Source organism: Myotis davidii, unplaced genomic scaffold (genome assembly GCF_000327345.1).
Source record: "Myotis davidii unplaced genomic scaffold, ASM32734v1 scaffold825, whole genome shotgun sequence".
Taxonomy (NCBI): Eukaryota; Metazoa; Chordata; class Mammalia; order Chiroptera; family Vespertilionidae; genus Myotis; species Myotis davidii.
In genome coordinates, this window is record NW_006296541.1 from 84,039 (window position 1) to 90,309 (window position 6,271).

Here is a 6,271-nt window from a genome sequence, read left to right on the forward strand (position 1 = left end):
GCGGTCCCGGCGACCGCAGAGACCCCGACACTCCCCTCCCACCCCGTCCGCCGTCCCGGCTCTTCCCGGGGTCCCACCCCTCCATTCCCACAGGTTTCTCCGGAGACTGCCCTGGGTCTTGGAAATCGGCCTCAGAGAACCCGCTGTGGCCCCGAGGCCGCTGCCGGGTATCCAGCATGTGTACCCGAGGTCTCCTCCCTGCAAAACCCCGAAAATCTCCCCTCAGAGTGTCCCTCAGATCCCCTCCAGACCTGGGCATTCCCGAAATCTCCCCCAAAGGCCGACTTCACGCAGCCTCCCCGGCCTTCCCTCCCCCCGCCCCAGGAATTTACCCTCCCGTTTCCCCATCCCAGAAGTCACTCGGAACCCCAAATCTCACAGCTGCCACCCCGACTCCTTCAGAGTGCCCAGATGCGCCCTGAAGATCTTCCTTAGTCTCTCACATTTATGGAGAACTCTCCTTCCACGTTCCAAAACCCTCTTCCAAACCCCTTTTGTGTACCCCAAATCTGTCCCAGTAATCCACACCAAACGTTCCAAAAATTTCCTTTAGAAGTTTCTTCAGCCCCCCCACCCCTTACTTCAGGTGAACTTTCCCGCACCCCCACAAGCCCTGTACATCCTAAGGCCTCTCAGGACCCTCTGAGGTGCAGCTGCCCGGGGTCCCCTGCCTCACCCCGGGTCCCCTGCCTCCCCCGGGGCCCACTGCCTCACCCCGGGGACCCCTGCCTCACCCCGGGTCCCCTGCCTCACCCCGGGTCTCCTGCCTCCCTGCCGCTGCAGGGGCTTTCCCACCCACCCAGGCCTCTCGCTCCCTCAGCGTGGCTGTCAGCGCCTGCTCTGAGGAACCCTCTGCCCCCGTCTACCCTGGTGGCTTCCCCTGGGAAGACCCCTCCCTGCTGCCCTTTGAGGACTCGGCGGGGTTCTGGGCTGGCGGGGTTCTGGGCCGGGGTTCCTCTCAGACCACACCTCCCAGGCCCCGAGAACCTCCCCACGACGCCCGCCTGAGTCAGCACCTTGCAGGCTCCTCAGAACCTCCTCGGGTCCTCCCGCCGCCCAGAAATCTTGTTCAGGACCCTCCTGGGCTCCACTCCCTTTAGCACCCTCTCCTCTCCATTCTCCTCTGAAATCAACCCGAGAGGGCCTGTGCAGATCTGAGTCTCCTCACCCATCATCCCTTCCGGGCCCCAGCATCCTTCAGACAGCCGTCCCCAGAGGCTCCATGTCCCCTTTCAATAAGGCTTTTAAGAGACATGCTCCACCCCTTGAAGTCCCAGTCCTCAAAGACCTTTCAGGCCGTTTTTCTTAGGCTCCATGCTCAGAGACCCCTCCTCCCTTCAGAGATGGGGGGACCCTTATCACCCTCCTTAGAGACTCCTTGGGGACTGCCCCTGTTTTCCTTCCGGAAGCTCCCACCTTCCTACTCCCCTCGGAGGGCCTCCTCACGAAGGAAGCTCTTCCCCTATAGTAATGGGCCTCAAAGTGTGCTCCCTGGGAATTGCTAGAAATGCATGTTCTTGGGCCTTACTCCAGTCCTACCGAGTCACCAGCCCTCCTGGTGATTCTGACGCGTGCTCCAGTTTGAGAACCACTGCCTCACGGAGAATTTCCCGCTCCCCACAGAAAGCCCGAAAGATGCCCACAGTGCCCTCCTGCCCACTCCTGTTTTCCTGGGAACATCCTTTGTGCAGTGCCCACCCTCCAGAAAGACCCCTTCAGAACGCTTCTAGCTTCTCCACAAAGTTGCCCCTGAGCAATTTCTTCAGATTCTACTTTTAAATGGTTTTGTTTCAGATCTTCCTAGGACTTTCTCCTCTGGCTGCCCCTCCACACCAGTCTTTGGTGCTTCTGCTTCAAATTGCTATCTCCTCAGACACATGTCCATCTCTTCTATCTACTCATCTGTCCTTCTCCACAGAGGCACCCTCCCCTTAGGGCACCTGCAAATCCTCGTGCTCTGTGTCTTACTGCCCAGAGCCCTTTATTGTACTTCCTAGAGCACCACCCATCATCTTCTTTACAGTTTTTCACCCACCCTCACTGGACTCAGAGTTTGGGAAATAGTGGGGATGTGTCTTGTTAGTCTCTGAATCGCACAAGGTGGGATCTGCCCTCTGTAAATCACTGGGAATCATTGGAGCACAGGCAGCTCTTATGTTTGGCTAGAAATCTCTAAATTTCTCAGATCTCACACCTCATTCAGGTTCAGCACACCTTCTTCCCCTCCCCCTCCTCTCTTCTCTCTACCTAGCCCAAGGAGAGGCTCTCTGCCCCAACTGCTCTATCTGTGGGACTTTTCTTTGTCTTTCCTCCTAATTCCGAGCTACCCCAAGTCCTATTCGTGGTGACCTGCCTCACCCCATCCTACTTGACTTCTCAGCCCTCCTTTGGGCCCTCAGCTTTCTCTAAGGGATTCTGTTTCTCTCTAGGGTCAAGAAGAGGAAACAGAAATCACAGGGTAAACACTGGGGCCTGCCTTCAGGGAGCTCCCAATACAATAAAGAGGTTGGGCAGGTACACAGGGCAGAACATGAGGTTCAAATTATATGTTGTAGAAATTCAGCAGTGAGAGATTGCTTTTCTCACTAAGATTAAGTGAAACTCAGCACTTTATCTGGAAATACATCATAGAAAAGGTGGTATTTGGGCTAGGTGATATTCCATAGGAATTGGGACAATGACAGCTAGCCTTCCAAAGAAAGGAAACAGCTTATGCAATGGGTGGAAGACAAGAAAGTGTCTTCATCTCTCATCCATGGCATCTCTTCTCTTCCCCTAAAGGACAGTGATGAAAGAAAAGAGATTTCTCCCATCTGCATTGTATTTGCCAGCTGCACTTTAGTGACCCTAAGAGTAGTAATACTAATGACTACTGTTCATTGAGTTGTTATTATCTACCTGTCACCATTTAAGTGCTTTACATGTATTGTCTCACAGGACCTATGAGGTAGGTAAACTACAATTATCCTCATTTTATAAAGGATGAAATTGAGTGCAGGTGGAACAAATAGAAGCTCTCTGGCCCCTGTCTGTCCCAAGATGATAGTGTCTAGAGTCAGGGAGTTGAATTTTATGTTCTGATAGGGTTGGGAGCAATAGGGCATTGTAGTGTAGTGGCTAAGTATGCAGACTTTGGAGCCAAAAAGGATTTATATCCCATATTATCACTTACCAGTTTTGTGACCTAGGGCAAGTTACTTAACTTTTCTGGTCCTCAGCTTTAACAGTTAAAAAATGAAGGTAATTGCCCTGACTGGTTTGTCTCAGTGGATGGAGAGTTGGCCTGTGGACTCAGGTGTCCTGGGTTCGATTCCGGTCAAGGGCATGTTCCTTGGTTGCGGGCACATACCCAGTGGGGAGTGTGCAGGAGGCAGCTGATTGATGTTTCTCTCTCATCGATGTTTCTAGCTCTCTATACCTCTTCCTCTCCCTTCCTCTCTGTAAAGAATCAATAAAATAAATTTTTTTTAAAATGAAGGTAATAATGATATCCTACTTCATAGAATTATTATAAGAATTAAATAAGTTAATACATATAAAGTACTTAGGACAATGCCCTGCACATAAGTTCTAAGTGTTAACAAAAAAGGAAAAACAAAACAAACAAACCTCATATCAGCCAGGACTCTAAAGACTTAAGTGACGGAACCTTAGTTCAAACTAGTTTAATCAGAAAGAAGAATTAATTGATTCTTGTTGCTAAAAAGTCCAGAGGTAGGATGCTTCAGAACTAGTTACATCCAGGAGTTGAAACAATTCAATAATCTCTCTCCATTTCTTCACTGACTTAGCGTCATCCTCAACAGATTTCTGCTTTGTGGTGGAAAAGGCTCTCAGCAGCCCTAGGCTTACATCCTACAAACTTAGCAGCCTCAGCGGAAAGAGAATTCTTTCCTGAGAGCCCTTAGTTGGAAAAGGTCCTTCCCCGAATAAATGTGAGATGATGACAGAAGATCCTTAGGGACGTTTAACCTGGCTCTTTAACCTGGAAGTGCTCACTTGGAGCCAGATAAGACTGTGATTCCATCCCATTACCTTTCTGAGCATCAATGATAGTCCCCTTCCTCACTCTTTCAAAAATCCCTTCCCCATCTGTGCTTGTTTGGATCCAGAGAGAGTTTATGGCTAGCCTGACCCAACCAGACTTTCCTTTGGGATCTCACTAGGAAAAATAGAAATGAGATGAAATGACTGGCATGGTTTGGTGGTAGCCTCGAGGCAGAGGAATCCAGGAGTACTGGTGTTCAGTTCCATACGTCAACTTTGGGTTTTTAGGGCCCGCAACTTTGTAAGAGAGTTAAGTAGTGAGTTGATTTTGTTTTGTTTGGGTGCAAATTTGTTGAATAGAGTCTAGTTGAGAACAAGTCACAGAAGAGCAGAACATGCAAGTCTCAAATATCTAGCAATTAAACAATTTATGGAGATACTTTTCTAGGTACTAGAGATGCAGCAGTGAATGAAAAAGTCAAGGTCTTGGATCTCATGGATCTTATATTCTGATGGGTGAGAGAATATATAAACAAGTAAATCAAGATAATGATATGTGCTGTGAAGAAATTAAAACAGTAATGTGAATGAGGGTGAGGATGGCCACTGAATACAAAGTGGTCAGAATTGGCCTCTTTGAGGAGGTGACAGTTGAGCCTAATAGCCTAAAAGATGAGAAGGCACCAGTTGTGGATGATCTGTTTCGTGGGGCATCCTAATCCAAGCATTGTTACATGTGGAGAAAGAACTGCTGCTAGGTGGGGAAATTTTTCACAATTTCATAGGACTTGGTGATGGCATTAGAAAAAGAAGAATCCAGCATGATGACCACAACACTATGAGAGTATTTATGCCTGACAACTCTAAGAGAATAGCTGTTACTAACTACATTTTACGTATGAGAAAACAGGTATAGCAAGATGAATTCATTTGCCCAAATTAAGGAAGGCAGTAGGTGATAGGGTTATATTTCCAACCCAGGCTATCTGGTCCCAGAGCCACTTGAGTTTTGGGGAGAAAAAAGGCAGGAGGGCATGTTTAACTGACATTAAGAAAAAAGAATTATTGCCCTGTCTGGGTATCTCAGTTGATTCAAGCTTTGTCCCAATACACCAAGGTTGTGGGTTCAATCCCTGGTCAGGGCACCTACAAGACTCAACAAATGAGTGTGTAATAAGTAGGAGAACAAATCAGTGTTTCTCTCTTCTCTAAAATAAAGTGTGTCTGTTTAAAAAAGAAAAAAGTTATCAAGACTCAATGACTAGATCTTATGGAAGAAGAAGAAGGGAAGGAAAGTCAAAGAGTTTTAGAGGGAAGAGGTGGCATATTTAGGAGTGGAAGAAATAAAGGAGACAGCAGTACGTTGAAGGAAGGTAGGGGTTGATATGGGACACCAGCTTCTCTACTTAAGGGTTTCCCAGAGCTCTCTAGGCCGTTATTTCCAGGAGGCTGTGCCTGGCCTCACCTCTCCTTCCCTTCCCCAGGGCCATTTACAAAAGCCTCATACTTGGCTGAAGCAGTAGTGTACATATTTTGTGTAGATATTTCAGGAGTTTCTGAAAATACTAATTGGTGGTGGTGATGTTAATCGCACCTGAGCATTCTTTTCCATTGCTTTTCAGAGAGAGAGAAACATTGATGTGAGGGAGACACATTTATTGTTACCTCCTACACGCTCCCCAGCTGGGGGCAGGGAGCAAACCCGCAGTCTAGGTACATGCCCTTGACGGGGTATTAAACCCGAGACCCTCAGTGTGCAGTCTGATGCTCTAATGAGCATGTGCTCCAAGGCTGGTTGGTTTTTATAAGAGGGACACTGGGCTCCTTCGGCTTCTGACATTCTCCTGTTCTTCTCAGATCAGAATAGTGAGTTAACCTTAGGTAACTAGCGTATTACCTTATTCATGAAGTGTGAGTTACTCAAAGGCCTAGGTCAGTGGTTGGCAAACCGCAGCTCGCGAGCCACATGCGGCTCTTTGGCCCCTTGAGTGTGGCTCTTCCACAAAATTCCACGTGCTGTGTTTTAAATATGAGGGAAGCTTTTCTCAACAGGTTTCAGGAATTCAGCAACAGCAAAGCGATGTTAGCCTTTGTTAAAAAAAAACGTCTCAATGCTACTGTAACAGAATTAAATTTTTCTCCCTTTAATATTGACATTGGCAACTTTGAAATGCAATTGCTGGATTTAAAAAACAACTGTGGAGCTCGAAATTTGAACGTCTTTGTGCAAATATTGGACAAATAGAAATATTGGATTAAAACAAATGTGAATTAAGTTCACATG